The 19,145-nt window shown below is 42.1% G+C and overlaps 1 long non-coding RNA gene across 1 annotated transcript in view; it reads left to right on the top strand.

The window, feature by feature from the left end:
* The window catches only part of LOC113910528, a 24,502-nt gene extending 5,357 nt beyond the window's left edge, over positions 1–19,145 (top strand). Inside the window, exons 2-3 of the long non-coding RNA XR_003516080.1 lie at positions 14,194–14,286; positions 19,048–19,145. This is a non-coding gene — a long non-coding RNA (uncharacterized LOC113910528). The remainder of the gene's footprint in view (positions 1–14,193; positions 14,287–19,047) is intronic.

Below are 19,145 nucleotides of genomic sequence, written 5' to 3'. Positions count from 1 at the left end.
ATAATCAGACAATAACATTGCTCTCAGTATGCTCTGAGGGTGGGATGAAATAAAGTAATTAAAGGTATTTCTTAAGAAGTTCAAGGGCCAAAACCATTGTAAAAGAAAGAGTTATAATTATTGATTTTCCCAGCTATGGGAAGATGTGGATTTGGAGGGGTTGTGGTACATGGAGAGCTACACAAAGCACTGATGTTTTTAATTCATTTCACATTTTTTTTCTTTTTTGTGTTAGATAATAGTAGGGGCCTCTAAGGCCAAGTTTTTAAAAGGTAAGAAAGACATCAGTGAAATATTTGATAGACTGTGAGCAGAACCCAATCTCCTGATAAGATATTTACATTTCCACTGGATATTAATGGACATGTGTTTTAACAGAAAAAAAAAAAAAAAGGCTTTCCAGGCCTTGATAACAGTCTCCTTGAACTACATGTCTTAACTAAGTATATTTCTGCCTGCCCAGAAAACGAGAAATCTGCTGCTATTGTGTGTTATTGATTTTTTTTGCTAATTATCCTGCCAAGCCTGTCATGACCCCACCTCTTTTTAGTATTTTATAAATAGGATCTTTGTGGTATATTTTGAACTACAAAGATTTCAAAGAATTCTGATGACGTCGTTGTGCAGCCAGTGTTAATGGCGTGGACCTGTATCAAAGTGGAGAGTCTGTGATCCAAGAGGGGCTTCGGCGCTCCAACACAAATTGTCAAAATGTTAAAGAGGGGGAAAGAAGATGTCTACTAATACAATTAAAAATAGTTCTTAAAGAGAGGTGTAAGGGTTAACATGAATGAGAAAAAAAATGTTTAATGTGACACCAGGGGGAGATCTGATATAAAGACCAAAAGAGTCCCAGTAAACATGTTAAAAATTGAGGTAGCAGTGGCGGGGGAGGACACCCAGTAGAAAGGCTTACGAAATGGGATCAGAAGTTTTGGGGGTCCCCAGGTATAAGTAATATGCTTTTATCTGTACTGTTTTATCAAAAATAACTTGCTGACGTTATTTTAATCTGAAGACTATGCTCATATTTCAGAAAGTTAGAAAAACCGAGAGGAGATACCAGCCACACAGTTCTACTATTTTACCACAACAACTAGAATCTTTTCATGTTCCCTCCCCATCCTCATCTATTTACTTACTTTTCAAGATTGCAGTTGTACACTTGGTACATTATACATTTCCATGTTGTGCCAGTCTTCATAATTACAGTTTAAATGGACACATTCTGTTTTTTGCCTTCTTCACTGCTTTTTCCCCCTTGTTTCCTAAACCCAATCCTATTTCTTCATTGTAAAAAAAAGTCTTCCTTATCTCTTTGTTTTGAATAGAGTCATTATGTATTGTCAAGTGAAAAAAAAGCAGAGCTCAGGAAAAAAATGTCTATGGAATGTTGCTTGGCCCTTAGAAGTAAGCCATTCTCTTTGATTAGAGCACGTATTGATTTTTTGAGAGTCCTCTTGTTAGGAAGGGTTATAACTCTACCAGCAGCAAAGCTGTTGTGCTCTTCTTAGCAATTCTTCAGCAGCTTTCTCTTTCCCTTAGGATTTCTTGTCTTCCCCGTGTTGCTTCTTAATCTAATGAAAAATTGTCTCCGTGTTCGGCCCTAGGAGCCAGATCTATAAAGTCATAGCCTCAACTTTCTAAGGCAACATCTAATAGGTACCCATTGTTAAAGGATAAACTGAGGCACATCAAAAATTTTGAGTCTCTTGGAGCAAAAAATCAGTTCCAACTGGGCAGCACCCAAACCAGAAGTGGTTAGGAAGGCTCCATCAACAAGAGCTCAGGGGGAGAATTTGATAGAAAGAAGGTGGAATCAAAGTAGGGAAATTATTGAGCAGCTATAACAGAAAGCCTACTTGGCTGTTTGTGATTGGTTGTCCTTAGGGTTTGTTTCTGTAACCTTGAGACATTTACAGGCTTAGATTTGGGTTTGTCTACATATGTCCACCATTGTGTTAGAGCCCCGTCAGTCAATGGCCTCCTGTTTAATTAGTTTAACATGATTGAGAGGACCTAAGGAAGGTTTGACACAAACCCCTTAGACCTGAGACCAGAACTTAAACTTAGTGCTGTACTTCTAAACACTACATAGCTTCCAGATTGCAGCCAGTGGTCCGCCTGAGTTCCTTCAGGCCTCTGAATTAATCCCTACAAATGTTTAGGGCGTGCCAATATTGTGCATTTTTATTTCTGTATCCTATTAATACACATACTTAGGCCAGTATCTCCTGAATGAAGGAGCAGACATGAGCCATGTATTTTAACAAGGTCCATCCACCATTTAGATGAATTAGCACCAGTACTTGATGACAGGAGGTTGTTTCACTTTTCTGAACCATTTTCCCAACTTAGACACCCACCCCTCCCAGCGCCCTCCTCTCTAGAGCAGCCAAAGCCCTTGCTCTCTCGTGCCCTCCCCTCTTTTTAGCAATACACATCTCAGCACTGTGAACACCCCCTGGAATGTGGTAGGTACTCAGTAAATCTATCAGGTGAATAAATGAAAAGTATTGATTCTCAGAGAGCACTTACTAGATGCTTTACAAGGTGTTTCACACCAGACCTCCTTTAAGTCCTGTAACCTTGCAAGGTGTTATTATCCCTACTCTACAGAGGAAAAAAAGGAAGATTCCGGAAATATAGTGACTTTTTTCAAGTTCATCTACCCATTTGTGGTGGGCTGAATAATGGCTCCCCAGAGATGTCTGCATCCTAATTCCCAGAAGCTACAAATATGTTACCTTATAGGGCAAAAGGGACTTTGCAGATATGTTACATTAAGGATATTGAGATGGGAAGATTATCCTGCATTATTCGAGGAGGGCCGGGGGAGGGGGGGAAATACAATTGCAAGGGTCTTTTTTTTTTTTTTAATGGAGAAAGAGCACTCAAGCATGGGAGGAAGGACAGAGAGAAAGAGGGAGAGAGAGAATCTTAAGCAGACTCCATGCTCAGCACAGAGCCTGACCCGACACAGGGCTCAGTCTCACAGCCCTGAGATCACCACCTGAGCCAAAATCAAGAATCGAACACTTAACCAACTGAGCCACCCAGGTGCCCCCCACAAGGGTCCTTTTAAGATGGAGGCAAGAGAGTCAGCTAAAGAGAAGGCAATGTGACCAATGGTGATGTGAACTGGTGATGTGATCTGAGACCACCAAGCAAGGAATGTGGGAGCCTCCAGAAGCTGGACAGGGTATGGAAGTGGATTCTCCCCTAGAGCCTCCAAAGGAACACAGCCTTGATTTTAGCCTATAAACCCATTTTGGACTTCTAACTTCTAGAGTAGTCGGTTACAAATGTGTGTTGTTTTATGCCACTAAGTTTGTGGTCATTTGTTACAGCATCGACAGGAGCTAGTACACCACCACAACTGATCCCTGAAAGGGCAGGACTCGTAACAATCTTACAGCAGCTTAGTCCTTTCTCACTGCTGCTCTGTGCCCTGCTGTGGGGCTGGTTCTTTCCTGGCCTGACATAAAATCTCATGCAAGTGCCATAACGTCTCCCATGTAATAAAAGTCTCCAGTCACCTTAGTCTTCCAGTGGTCTCAGATCCATAATTAAAATAATTTTTTAAACACAAATAAGCCATAACTTCCAACATAAAGCTTCTCCCTTTCCCTAGCCAGGACCTCCTGTAGGAGCGAAGCCTGCTGTGGCCACTTTGGCTCTCCTGATAATTCTGGCTTCTCCTTCCCTCATCCAGACTTGCTGTAAATTCCAAAGACTGCAGAGTTGCTGTGGAGGGAGGAAGGAAAGGGAAAGGACAGGAAAGGTCTTATTTGACCAGCAACTTTCTGGTTTAGTCTCCTCTGACCTAGCAAGTGTTTAGAGACAATTTTCTCTTTTATGGATTTCTTGGCAATGTGCGTCCAAGTTGAAGATTTTCCCCCTGCCATTCCTTCGTTGGGGAAGGATATGTACCTTCTGGCTGGTCACTCAGTAGCTGCCCCCTCCGCCCTCTGTCTCTCAGTGCATTCGGCCTTCATTCTTCCAAGGCAACCCCCTGTTGCAAAGCCTCAAGCTGGCCAGGCAAGCCTTTCTGCCGGGGCCCCCATCTGGTCCTGGGCAAACACTAGCACATCCTCTGGGACCTCTGGGAGTGCAGTAACACCCCGAAAGTCCACTCTGCTGCCCAGGCTGCTTCTGCCAGCCTGCCCTATCTAGCTGTCTTGCCCACAGAGGAAGCCCTTTGAGTAAGCCCTTCATGCCCATGATGAGAGCATGACGGGGAACCCCCAACACACACGTACACACACACACACACACACACACACACACACCCCTCCCTCTCTGGAGTGAGGGCTGGGACCCACAGCTCACTGGCAGTTCTCTACAGACATGTTCCAATCTCTATGTTCCCTCCAGCTCTCCGATTTTAACTCGGAGATTTGCAAATGGTGACAGGGTTTCAGCTACCTCTGAAAATATAATTGACACTTCCCTGCTGCCATTTTAAGTCATGTGTATGTGAGTTTTTCACAAGCAGACAGGGGAAAAAACCTAAACCAGATTGCACCGGGAGATAAGCCAAAAATAATAAGCTCACCGAGTCTGGTTCTGGTCCCCTCAATAAATGAAGCCTTGACCTTCTCTAGTCTAAATAGGTTTCCAGACTCTATAATCCCTACCTCTCCCCATGGGGGTGGGAGCTGTCATTTGATTCCTACCTGACTCTATCAAAAACTTTACCCTGGCTTTTGCAGTGCTGATATCTGACCGTATGTTCTCACTTTGGAGGACATGATAATCATGTGAGAAAGTTGCTGCTTTTCTACCACGACAGGCTAATGTCAACAAGGTAACCTTGCTCATACTGAGGGTTTTTTTTTCCCTTAAAATAGCTCTCATGGATTTTATTTTATATTTTTGTCAGTCAGTCCTTCTGAAGTCTGACTCCCTTGAAAAAGTGAACTTCTTTTCTTTCCTAAGTGCTTTTGTCTCTGAATCTTCTATTCTCAAATCCTACACAGGCTGCTAGTATTTTACTTTGGAATGTGGGAGTGACAGGCACCTATGGTCTTGGAGTCTCAGACAAAACTGAAACCAACATCTTTCTCTTGTCTCATCTTGGCCCATGAGTCAGGGGCAAGCCTGGGATTCAAAGCTGGATAATCTGAAGCCAGTCCGTTTTCCACCACACTTGGGTGTCCCAGCTATTAATGGAGTTAAGGTGCCCTGGTTTCATTCAAACTTAAATGACCATCAACTTCATATAGACTGCTATTTGCAGAAGAGGTTATATACGCAACTAATGATAACCATATATCAAAAACCACTAATAAATATGTAAAGAATAAAGAGAAAAAAATCCAAATACAGCACTAAAGAAAAGCAGCAGAACTCGAAAGAAAGGCAAGAAAGTATCAGAGAAAATCTCCAGAAACAACCACAAAACAAGCAATAAAATGGCAATAAATACATATCAATTATTACTGTGAATGTACATGGACTAAACACTCCAATGAAAACACATAGAGTGTCAGAATGGATAAAAAGATCCTAAGACACATCTATATGCTGCCTACAAGAGGTCATTTTAGACCTAAAACCACCTGCAGATTGAAAGTGAGGGGATGGAGAAATAGTTATCATGCAAATGAATGTCAAGAAAGCCGGAGTAAGCAATACTTATATTGGACAAACTAGACTTTTTTTTTTTAAAGATTTATTTATTTGAGAGAGAGAGCATGAGCGGGGGTGGGGGAGGGGCAGACGGAGAGCAACAAGCAGACTCCCCACTGAGTATGGAATCTGACACAGGGCTCAAACCCAGGACCCTGAGATCATGACCTGAGCCAAAGGCAGACACTTAACCAACCGAGTCACCCAGGCACCCCTAAACTAGACTTTAAAACAAAGACTGTAACAAGAGACAAAGAAAGGCACTATATAATAATAAGGGGGATGATCCAACAAGAAGAGCTAACAGTTGTAAATATTTATGCACTCAAGTATATAAAACAATAAATAACATATAAAGGAACTAATCGATGACACAATAATAGTAGGGGACTTTCACACCCCACTCACATCAATGGACAGATCATCTAAACAGAAAATTGACAAGGAAACAATGGCTTTGAATGACACACTGGACCAGATGGACTTAACTAACAGGCATAGAACATTCCATCCTAAAACAGCAGAATATGCATTCTTTTCAAGTGCACATAGAATGTTCTCCAGAATAGATCACATATTAGGCCTTAACAAATACAAGAATATTGAAGTCATACCATACCCTTTTCTGACCACAACACTATGAAACTAGAAGTCAACCACAAGAAAAAAATCTGGAAAGACCACAAATATATGGAAGGTAAATAACATGCTACTAAACAATGAATGGGTCAACCAGGAAATCAAAGAAGAAATAAAAAAAACACATGGAAACAAAGGAAAATGAAAGAATAATAGTCCAAAACCTTTGGGATGCAGCAAGAGTGGTCCTAAGAGGGGCCAGATGGCTTCCCAGGGGAAATCTATCAGACATTTAAAGAAGAATTAATACCTATTCTTCTGAAACTATTCCAAAAAATAGAAATGGAAGGAAAACTTCCAAACTCGTTTTATGAGGCCACCATTACCTTGATCCCAAAACCATACAAAGACCCCATCAAAAAGGAGAATTATGGACCAATATCCTTGATGAACATGGATGCAAAAATTCTCACCAAAGTACTAGCCAATAGGATCCAACAGTACATTAAAAGGATTATTCACCATGACCAAATGGGATTTATCCCTGGGCTGCAAGGTTGGTTCAACATCCGCAAAGCAATCAATGTGATACAATACATTGACAAAAGAAAGAACAAGAATCATATGATCCTCTCATTAGCTGCAGAAAAAGCATTTGACAAAGTACAGCATCCTTTCTTGATCAAAACTCTTCAGAGAATAGGGATAGAGGGTACCCACCTCAATATCATAAAAGCCATCTACGAAAAACCTACAGCGAATATCATTCTCAATGGGGAAAAGCTGAGAGCTTTTCCCCTACGGTCAGGAACGCGGCAGGGATGTGCACTATCACCACCGCTATTCAACATAGTATTAGGAGTCCTAGCCACAGCAATCAGACAACAAAAAGAAATCAAAGGCATCCAAATCAGCAGAGAGGAAGTCAAACTCTCACTTTGCAGATGATATGAAACTGTATGTGGAAAACCCAAAAGACTCCACCCCAAAACTGCTAGAACTCATACAGGAATTCAGTAAAGTAGCAGGATATAAAATCAATGCACAGAAATCAGTGGCATTCCTATACACCAACAACAAGACAGAAGAGAGACAAATCAAGGAGTCGATCCCATTTACAATGGCACCCAAAACCATAAGATACCTAGGAATAAATTTAACCAAAGAGGCAAAGGATCTGTACTCAGAAAACTATAAAATACTCATGAAAGAAATTGAAGAAGACACAAAGAAATGGAAAAACGTTCCACGCCCATGGATTGGAAGAACAAACATTGTGAAGATGTCAATGCTCCCTAGAGCAATCTACACATTCAATGCAATCCCTATCAAAATACCATCCACTTTTTTCAAAGAAATGGAACAAATCATCCTAATATTTGTATGGAACTAGAAGAGACCCCGAATAGCCAGAGGAATATTGAAAAAGAAAAGCAAAGCTGGCAGCATCACAATTCCGGACTTCCAGCTCTATTACAAAGCTGTCATCATCAAGACAGTATGGTACTGGCACAAAAACAGACAAATAGATCAATGGTACGGAATAGAGAGCCCAGAAATGGACCCTCCACTCTATGGTCAACTCATCTTCGACAAAGCAGGAAAGAATGTCCAATGGTAAAAAGACAGTCTCTTCAACAAATGGTGTTGGGAATATTGGACAGCCACATGCAGAAGAATGAAACTGGACCATTTCCTTACACCACACACAAAAATAGACTCCAAATGGTTGAAAGACCTAGATGTGAGTCAGGAGTCCATCAAAATCCTAAAGGAGAACACAGGTAGCAACCTTTTCGACCTCAGCCGCAGCAACTTCTTCCTAGAAACATTGCCAAAGGCAAGGGAAGCCAGGGCAAAAATGAACTCTTGGGATTTCATCGAGATAAAAAGCTTTTGCACAGCAAAAGAAACAGTCCACAAAACCAAAAGACAACCGACAGAATGGGAGAAAATATTTGCAAATGACATATCAGATAAAGGGCTAGTATCCAAAATCTATAAAGAACTTATCAAACTCAACACCCAAAGAACAAATGATCCAATCAAGAAATGGGCAGAAGACACGAACCGACATTTTTCCAAAGAAGACATCCAAATGGCCAACAGACACATGAAAAAGTGCTGAACATCGCTCGGCATCAGGGAAATCCAAATCAAAACCTCCATGAGATACCACCTCACACTGGTCAGATGGCTAAAATTAACACATCAGGAAACGACAGATGTTGGTGGGGATGCGGAGAAAGGGGAACCCTCCTACACTGTTGGTGGGAATGCAAGCTGGTGCAGCCACTCTGGAAAACAGTATGGAGGTTCCTCAAACAGTTGAAAATAGAGCTACCCTACGATCCAGCAATTGCACTACTGGGTATTTACCACAAAGATGCAAATGTAGGGATCCGAAGGGGTACGTGCACCCCAATGTTTATAGCAGCAATGTCCACTATAGCCAAACTGTGGAAAGAGCCAAGATGTCCATTGACAGATGAACGGATAAAGAAGAGGTGGTATATATACACAATGGAATATTATGCAGCCATCAAAAGGAATGACATCTTGCCATTTGCAACGACGTGGATGGAACTGGAGGGTGTTATGCTGAGTGAAATAAGTCAATCAGAGAAAGACATGTATCCTATGACCTCACTGATATGAGGAATTCTTCATCTCAGGAAACAAACTGAGGGTTGCTGGAGTGGTGGGGGGTGGGAGGGATGGGGTGGCTGGGTGATAGACATTGGGTAGGGTATGTGCTATGGTGAGTGCTGTGAATTGTGCAAGACTGTTGAATCACAGATCTGTACTTCTGAAACAAATAATGCAACATATGTTTAAAAAAAAGAAAAAAGAAGAAGATAGCAGGAGGGGAAGAATGAAGGGGAGTAAGTCGGAGGGGGAGATGAACCATGAGAGACGATGGACTCTGAAAAACAAACTGAGGGTTCTAGAGGGGAGGAGGGTGGTGGCAGGGGTTAGCCTGGTGATGGGTATTAAAGAGGGCACATTCTGCATGGAGCACTGGGTGTTATGCACAAACAATGAATCATGGAACACTACATCAGAAACTAATGATGTAATGTATGGTGATTAACATAATAAAAAAGAGAGAAAAAAATAAAAAAAAAGTGGTCCTAAGAGGGAAGTATATAGCAATACAAGCCTTTCTCAAGAAGCAAGAAAATCTCAAACAACCTAACCTTATACCTAAAGGACTAGAAAATCTCCAGAAACAACCACAAAACAAGCAATAAAATGGCAATAGATACATATCCATAATTACTGTGAATGCACATGGACTAAACACTCCAATCAAAAGACATAGGTGTCAGAATGGATAAAAAAAAAAAAAAAATGAAGCCTAAAGCTAACAGAAAGAAGGAAACAGTAAAGATTAGAGCAGAAATAAATGATACAGAAACTAAAAACAAAAAAAAAAAACCACAACAGATCAATGAAAACAGGAGTTGGTTCTTTGAAAAAATTAATAAAATTGATAAACCTCTAGCCAGACTTATGAAAAAGAAAAGAGAAAGGACTAAAATAAATAAAGTCACAAAAGGAAAAGGAGAAATAACAACCAACACCACATATATACAAGCAATTATAAGAGAATATTATGAAAAACTATATGCCAACCAATTAGACAACCTAGAAGAAATGGATAAATTCCTAGAAACATATAAACTACCAAACCAAAACAGGAAGAAATAGAAAACTTAAACAGACTGATAACCAGCAAAGAAATTGGATCAATAATCATAAAGCTCTCGACAAACAAAAGTCCAGGGCCAGATGGCTTCACAGGTGACTTCTACCAAACATTTAAAGCGTTAATACCTATTCTTCTCAAACTATTCCAAAAAACAGAAAAGGAAGGAAAGCTTTCAAATGCATTTTATAAGGCCAGCATTACCCTGATGCCAAAACCAGATAAAGACACCATACACACACACAAAAGAACCATAGGCCAGTAATCTCTGATGAACATAGATGCAAAAATCCTCAACAAAATACTAGCAAACTGTATGCAACAATACATTTGAAAAATCATTCACCATAAACAAGTGGGATTTATTCCTGGGATGCAAGGGTGGTTCAATACTCACAAATCAATCAGTGTGATACATCACATTAATAAAAGAAAGGATAAGAACCATATGATCCTTTTAAAAGATGCAGGAAAAGCATTTGACAAAGTACAACATCCATTCATGATAAAAACCCTCAACAAAGTACATTTGGAGGGAACATACTTAAACATAATAAAGGTCATATATGAAAAACTCAACAGCTAACGTCATACTCATGGAGAAAAACTCAGAGCTTCTCCTCTATGCTCAGAAACAAGACAGGGATGTCCACTCTCACCACATTTATTCAACATAGTACTGGACGTCCTAGCCACAGCAATCAGACAACAAAAAGAAATAAAGACATCCAAATGGGCAAGGAAGAAATAAAATTTCACTATTTCCAGATGACATGATACTCTATATGGAAAACCCGAAAGACTCCACCAAAAAAAACTGCTAGAACTGATAAATTCTGCAAAGTCGCAGGATACAGAATCAATGGACAGAAATCTGTTGCAGTTCTATACACCAATAATGAAGCAGCAGAAAGAGAAATTAAGGAATCAATTCCATTTACAATTGCACCAAAAAGAATAAAATACCTAGAAATAAATCTAACTAAAGAGGTGAAAGATTTGTATTCCGAAAACCGTAAAACACTTATGAAAGAAATTGAGGAAGACACAAAGAAATGGAAAGACATTCCATACTGAAGGATTGGACGAACAAATATTGTTAAACTGTCTGTACTACCCAAACCTATCTACACATTTAATGCCATCCCTATCAAAATACCACCAGCATTTTTCACAGAGCTAGAACAAACAATCCTAAAATTTGTATGGAACCACAAAAGACCTCAAATATCCAAAGCAATCTTGAAAAAGAAAAGCAAAGTTGGAGGAATCACAATTCTGAACTTCAAGGTATTTTACAAAGCTGTAGTGATCAAAACGGTCTGGTACTGGCACAAAAATAGACACATGAAGCAATGGAACAGAATAGAAAACTCAAAAATGGACTCACAATTATATGGTCATGTAATCTTCGACAATGCAGGAAAGAATATTCAATGGGAAAAAGACGGTCTCTTCAACAAATGGGTGTTGGGAAAACTGGACAGCAACATGCAAAAGAATGAAACTGGACCATTTCCTTACACCATACATAAAAATAAATTCACAATAAATTAAGGACCCAAATTTGAGACCTGAAACCATAAAAATCCTAGAAGAGAACACAGGCAGTAACTTCTCTGACATCAGCTGTAGTAACTTCTTTCTAGATATGTCTCCTGAGGCAAAGAAAACAAAAGCAAATATAAACTATTGGGACTACATCAAAATAAAAAGCTTCTGCATGGTGAAGGAAATAATTAACAAAAAGTAAAAGGTAACCTACGGAATAGGAGAGTATATTTGCAAATGACATATCCAATAAAAGGTTAGTATCCAAAATACATAAAGAACTTATAAAACTTGGGGTGCCTGAATGGCTCAGTTGGTTAAACATCCAACTCTTGATTTTGGCTCAGATTGCGATCTCAGGGTCGTGGGATTGAGCCCCACTTTGGGCTCTGTGCTCAGAGTAGAGTTTGCTTATCCCTCTCCCTCCCCATCAGCCCCTCCCGCCAAAATAAAGAAATAAAATCTTAAAAAAAACTTATAAAACTCAACACCCCAAAAACAAATAATCCAATTAAAAATGGGCAGAACACATGAATAGATATTTTTCCAAAGAAAACATACAGATGGCTAATAGACCCATGAAAAGATGTTCAATATCACTCATCATCAGGGAAATACAAATCAAAACTACAGTGAAATATCACCTCACACTCGTCAGAATGGCTAAAATCAACAACACAAGAAACAACAATTGTTGGTGAGGATGTGGAGAAAAAGGAACACTCATGTGCTGTTGGTGGGAATGCAAACTGGGGCAGCCGCATTTTGAGGAATCTCCATGCCATGAAAAACAGCATGGAGATTCCTCAAAAAAAAAAAATGCAACTACCCTACAATCCAGCAATTGCACTACTGGGTATTTACCCAAAGAATACAAAGGATACCTGCACCTGATGTTTATCGCAGCATTATCTACAATAGCCAAATTATGGAAACAGCCCCAGTGTCATCGACTGATGAATGGATAAAGAAGATGTGGTATATGTATAGAACGGAATATTACTCAGCTATAAAAAAGAATGAAATCTTGCCATTTGCAACGGCATGGATAGAGCTAGAGAGTGTTAGGCTAAGTGAAATAAGTCAGTCAGAGAAAGACAAATACCATATGATTTCACTCTTACGTGGAATTTAAGAAACAAAACAAATGAGCAAAGGGCGTAAAAAATAAAAGAGAGAAACAAGCAAGAAATAGACTCTTAACTCCAGAGAACAAACCGATGGTTACCAGTGGCGGGGTGGGGCCGGGGGGAGGATGAGTGAAACAGGTGATGGGGCCGAAGGAGCACACTTGTTGTGATGAGCCCTGGGTGTTGTATGGAAGTGTTGAATCACTATATTGTGCACTTGACATTAATATCACACTGTATGTTAAAACTAACTGGAATTTAAATGAAAACTTAAAAAAAGAAATAAAGAGCCCTGGCTTCCCTACTTAGTCTGTGTTGAGGCTTTCATCTTTCCTGGTGCAATGGAAGGTGTTGTCACCAATGCCTCCATTTCCTTAGCTGATCTCAGGGAAGGAGGTTGTGGAGGCAGCTTTCCCAGTGCCCCTAAAATCCCATCATGTGTGATGCCATGGAAGAAATTGAATTCTGGGAAGAAAAGTAAGTCAGTACTAGCCGAATTTTACAAATGGGGTTTAGCTCAGTGGTGACAATGAGATCATCCAATAATGTCAGTTCCTACCTGGGTTCCAGCCTCTGTAATTCTTTCTCCCTCCATAGCTGGGGCTCCCTTGATTCCCATACACAGGACTCACCTCACCCCCAATTACCTGGTCCAATCCAGATGGAGGCAGGTGATTTTCCATCAGCTTTAGCTTTGTGTTCTGGGCATTGAGACACCCCTACCGCCATGAGATAGTGCCTTCCCCCTCCCATATGTTTTGTTCTTATCACTGAGCCTTGACCTTGGCCTCTATATATGAACCTCCTAGTAAATTGCCCAGAACCCTGTTCTCTTCAAGAGACTTTGACCCAGAACTTGAGGAGACACTCTGCCTGTCTCATATGTGCGCCCTCATTGGTCTCCAGAGTCCACTTACTAGTTGGGATGCGCAGACAGTTTCACATGAGCATCCTTGCTTCTCCTGCATTGCCGATATTTGCCTGGACTGTGCCAGATCAGCAGTACACCCACTCACCAAATGGAGCCTCCCCTGGTGGCTCAGGGGGAGTCCTCCCAGGCTATTCTCTTATGGGTCTGGAATCTGACAAGAAGACTTCGTCTCAGGCACTTATAGCGTGTGTCTCCATGACTCCTCACTAACCAAGCAACTGGCAGAGGCATTTCTTTTTAATACGGGATGAAGGAAAAATTAATGACCCTCCTAATTACCTAGCAAGGTATAACTGATTTCTATTCTACTTTGCTCCCAACTGGCTTTTTTATTTTTAATATTTTATTTATTTATTTGAGAGAGAGAGAGCACAAGCAGGGGGAGCAGTAGGTAGAGGGAGAAGCAGGTTCCCCCTGAGCAGGGAGCCCGAAGTGGGACTCGATCCCAGGACCCTGAGATCATGACCTGAGCCGAAGGCAGATGCTTAACCAACTGAGCCACCCAGCCATCCCTAAGCTGGCTTTTTTTTTTTTAATTGTTTAGTTTCCCACTCACTGTTGCTGCCATAACTTCAATGAGAGGACAGGACAGGCCACAATGCATAGAGCAATTTGAAGGGATTATCAAGAATTTGTTTCTTTTCTCTTCATCCCAGGCTCTCCTCCTACCTAATGGCTTCATTGCATGCACACGTTTGCTCGTAGAGCAGTGGGCTGGAGGGAGCAGAACACCTTCAGGATGATGCGCGGTAAGAGGAGACTAGATAGAACCCAACCGCTCTTGGAGGGGAGCCCACTGGAACTTAGTCAGTCAGGGCAGACTGCCTAGCTTGTCCATTTCCAGGCCAGATGCTGTCACACCACTGCCTTCTTAGCATTGCCCATCAGCTCTGCCACATTTCCATTTAGGGCTTTTGCCTGCTCACTCCAAGATGCGTCCTGCTGAACTACCTGTCTCAATATTGTCTTCCCACCAGCATTTGTGCCACCTAGTGCGCCAATGCGGATGCACCTGATGCACCTCACTATCTCTGCCCATTTGCTCTATGTCCCCCCTCCTACAGAGCCTGACTGACTTGCGAGTCATGAGCATATTATTAACCGAGCAGAATTAATATCAGCATATGTGCTGGAACAAGGTGACCAAAGTGGGAGTTTCTCTGTCCTGATGCCTCTCATACTCATTATTTTTCTTTAAAATGTGTTTTTTTAAAGATTTTATTTATTTATTTGACAGAGAGGGAGACAGCGAGAGAGGGAACACAAGCAGGGGGAGTGGGAGAGGGAGAGGCAGGCTTCCCGCTGAGCCAGGAGCCCGATGTGGGGCTCGATCCCAGGACCCTGAGATCATGACCTGAGCCGAAGGCAGACGCTTAACGACTGAGCCACCCAGGTGCCCCCAAAATGTGTTTTAAAGATCAACTGTATGCTAGGCACTGTGGAGACCTGCCTAGCTCACAGCCTGATGAGAGCAGCAAACTTGCAAGCAAATTATTACTATTCAGAGTGACAAATTGCTGTCAAGTTCATTCACAAAAGTGGACGGTGATCTTAAGGTAGTCTCCTTCCCAGGGGGAGGCACTGTATGGTGTCAGGTACATTGCTAAGTGCTTTGGCTATTTGATGAGTTTCTTAAAGTGAATTAGGCCCCACGATTGTTGTGTGTGTATGGGGGGGGGTGCGTGTGTGTGCGCGTGCAGGTGCGTGCATGTCTGAGTACAATCACACACATCTTCTGGGGCTTCTCAAAGCCATCTATCCTTTCTGGGATGCCCAGCATAGGGCCAGCACCCCAGGATTTAGTCAGAAGTCATAAATTCAATTCCAGACTCTGCCGAGTGATCTGGAGAAAACCATTCAAATTCTCTGAATTTCGGTTTCCTCGTCCTTGAAACAAAAATCAGATCCTGCCTCCCAAGGCGGTGGCAAGGATGAAGAGAAGTAATACATACATACGAAAACAGCTTTGTCAGCTCTGACGTGTTGAGCACAGGTGACACGCAATTACTCCAGCCAAGGTTTGAAAGAAATGCCTCTGGCTCTCCGAGAACTCGGAGGGGCCCCGCTCTGCCCGCAGCGCCTCTCTGCCTGCGCTTTGTGTCCTGCGCTCACCTGGGTAGAGCCCACCTGCCGTCCGGTGCGAGCCGGCTGACTGCTGCTGGGAAGCCAGGACGAGGTGATGAAGAAGGGGCTGCCGGCCAGGAAAAATAGGAAGTTGGTGCATTTGGATGATGATGGTTTTTTTTTGGCTGGAAGATAAGAGTGTTTTTGTTAGTTTAAGGGGTGAAGGGAGCTCAGAGCAGTTATCTGAATGGACCTGTTTGTGAATGGCTCCAGACTTTGAGACCTGGCCAGTGCTGGTACTAGGTGAAACTGAAGTGTTTTTAACCCAGAGGAAAATCCCCAGTGTCTCCTGATTATCGGTATAGTGCTGAAGTCTGCAGAGGGAACAAGCGCTCAGGCCAGGTTGTACCCACTCGAGGAGGTGGTAGGGATGCTGCAGAGGCCCTGTCACTTCTGTTGGGTTTCTACTGAGACCAAACGGGGCGGGTAGGGGGAGCCCTGAGAGTGTCAGGGTGGAAGCCCGTTCCTCTCTCTGATCTGCACTGAACTAACTGCAACAGCTGATCAGGGGGACAGCTAAGGTTTTCCCATGTTCCCAAGGCCTCCTGGGTGAATGCTGAGACACAGACTCTGGACCCAGCTTGCTGATGAGCTCTTCAGTTCAGTCTGGGCTCAGAGCCCTTCGGGAGCTAGCCCAGCCTAACCCTCTCTCCACCTCGCCTCTGTCCTCTCGACCACATGCTCTTCCCTCTCTGCCATTCCCTGACCTTGCAGGTGTCCTTTACATCTCCACATCTTTGCCTCTGCTTGCCAGACCTTCCCCTCTCCTAAGCCTTTCTTACTGGTGACGCCGAGGTGCTATGAAGCCTTCGCCGTGCTCCCAGGTGGGGCTGGCACACCCTCATGGGTTCCCATGGGGCTTGGTACAAACCTGCATTATAGCTCTTGCTGCATCCACACACAGTGGCATTTGTCTGCCCCCCTGGGGTTGAAGGCAAGGCCTGAGTCTCCTTACTTCTACATTAAAACTCTAATCCATGTTGCAAGTATCCTGATAAACAGAAAAAGGTATAGAATTTAATCTTTTTTCCATATGACTATCCAGTTATCTCCAATACTGGAATATTAGAAAGCCCCGCTCATTCTCACTGATTTGGTATGTCCCTTTAGCTCATTCCAAAGGAATACTTAATAGAAATCAATGAACTAATTCTCTCATTCATATGGAAGAGAAAACATGTGGACGTTTCTCCCTCCAAAATATTTTTGCAAAAAAGAACAATAAAGGGGGACTTACCCTACCAAATAAATATCAAGATGAAATAAAAAATTATAGCAAGTAAAACACTGTGGTGTTGACACTGGACTAGATTAGAGATCAAAGAACCTAAAACAAAAACAAAAACAAAAACAGAGCCTTGCAGATTTGAAAATGAGGTTTATGGTAAAGGAAACATTTTACATCTTTGGGAGGATGAGTAACATTTATTAAATTGTGTCAAGACAACTGGATTGCAATCCTTTTATGAAGAGAATGTCTTCCTGATTTGTTTGTGTGCATATAGAATGATATAGTTGGGAAATGTTGGGCTTTTCCTTTTGGTCCAGGGATTTGCTGGCTTAATACCGCTTACTTTGAGACTGCTTTTAGAGGGTCACCCAAATAAATTAGAAGGATCTTAAGCTTAAAGATAGAAACACTTTAATTCAGAGGATACATGATGATGTTAGCATGAACACAGACGTGTGACTGACTGACTGGGGTGGTGTAGAGAAGCAAGCTTGCTGGGCACATCTGCTAGTGTCACAGTTACACCAGATAAGCTCTTGACCAAGAAAGTGCCCTAGCGATGAGCAGCTCTGAGTTTGGTAAGTGCTTCCGATGCTGGCAACTTGGGGTGCAAACATTCCCTGTCTCCTAGGGAAGAAGCCATTCCTCACCTTCAGGGGCCCCTCAGCTGGTCTAGCTGAGAATACCAGCCCCAGAGGTACAACTGCCCATGTGCCTTCTGGCTTCCCTAACCCTACTCCCAGCTCTCTGCGTCAAGGGTCAGTGGAAGGCAGCAATAAGATATGCTTGGGTTTTTACCTCAGCTCTTGGTGTGTGTGCTCTTTGTCATCGGGTCTAACCCAACGCCAGCAATAGGAAGACATATGGTGGTGGAACTGCAGGAGTTGGAAGACACAGGGAAAGCCCTAAAAGCAGTGAATGGGAGGCTAAGGGGGAAAGAGGTGCTAACTGAGGGAGGATTTAGGGGAATGGGAGTTATTTCGGTTTTGTTGGTTGGCTTTGTTTCTGAAGATGAGAGTGACTGAGAGCTATTTATGCCAGGGGGAAGATACCATTTTTAAAAGGGTTTAAGATCGAGGAGAAAATTCTCTCTAGAGTCTCACCAATGGCAACAGCTTCAATTACCAGTCAAGCTGCTATTCCCAGTCCCCTCCTTCAAGATACGTATTTTTCAACAACTTACCTGACTTCAACTTATCTGCAGCATCTTAATTTCTTACACAGAGAATCCACTCATGTAGTTAATGAGTAATTGGAAATTAACATAAAACATACAAGGGAAGAAGTTCTTTCAAAAGATGAGGTCCAGAGCATGGATGATACAAAAGTTAGTCTTGGATAAGGAGGAGGGAATGGAGTGAAGATACAAGAAAATTCATGTACAAATACAACTAAAGGTATTACCTTTTTCTGTGAAATGGTTTGCACATCCTTTCACCTGCTGGGCATCAGGGGAAATGCCTTTTTCTAACCTTTACTGGTTGGGGGAAGGTGCTTTTCAGCCTTCAGTGGAAGGAAGTGTGACCAGATCCCTTGCCTTACCTATTGGTCAGTTGAATTTGGGGACGGTCCTATATAGCCATCTCTGGTAAACTCATCATGGTCAATTCTGTGAAGTCTCTTCTGATCTGAGCCTAGAAAAGCTGCTGGTGGGTTAGACTGGCCTTTACGGACTGGCAGGAGCATAATGCACAGGTGAATCTACTTGGAGTAAAGGACCAGGAACAGAGTGGACCAATAAGACAGGAGATCATCTGCTGAGTGTCAGGGAGTGAGGAACAGAGAGAGGGCAAAAATAATGTGTAATGGAAGTTGCTGATCAACTGCCTCAAAGAACCACCTGTGTGCATCAAGGCCCCAAACGAAGTTCTTAACCATTCTCTCCATATATAAAAGAAAGATAAGGAGTGAGTTCCTTTTCCATTTTATCTAAAATATCCCAACTTCATTAACTCATTCATACTACTGAAAAATGATTATGTGTCTGAATTTTCCCAGGGAACCATGCATTTCAAAAGCTTGCCCATAATATCAGTGATTCAGGAACGGTCAAGAGTTGTACTGCCCTGTGTTACTTATGGTTGCAAATCATTGTCAGTAAAATACAAGCAGTTTGCTAACCCCTTAGTATGCTTATTTCTTTTTTCTTTTGCAGACTTTTAGTCTTTTTGTCAAGAAAGGAGCCAAAGTGGAACAGCTACCTCAACATAGTGGTTTAGAATTCTGAGAAACTCATTAAAAACTCTGAGAAAG

The sequence above is a fragment of the Zalophus californianus genome, chromosome 6 (genome assembly GCF_009762305.2).
Source record: "Zalophus californianus isolate mZalCal1 chromosome 6, mZalCal1.pri.v2, whole genome shotgun sequence".
Lineage (NCBI taxonomy): Eukaryota > Metazoa > Chordata > Mammalia > Carnivora > Otariidae > Zalophus > Zalophus californianus.
The sequence above is the reverse complement of the archived record's forward strand: the minus strand, read 5'-3'. Positions and strand labels throughout refer to the sequence as shown.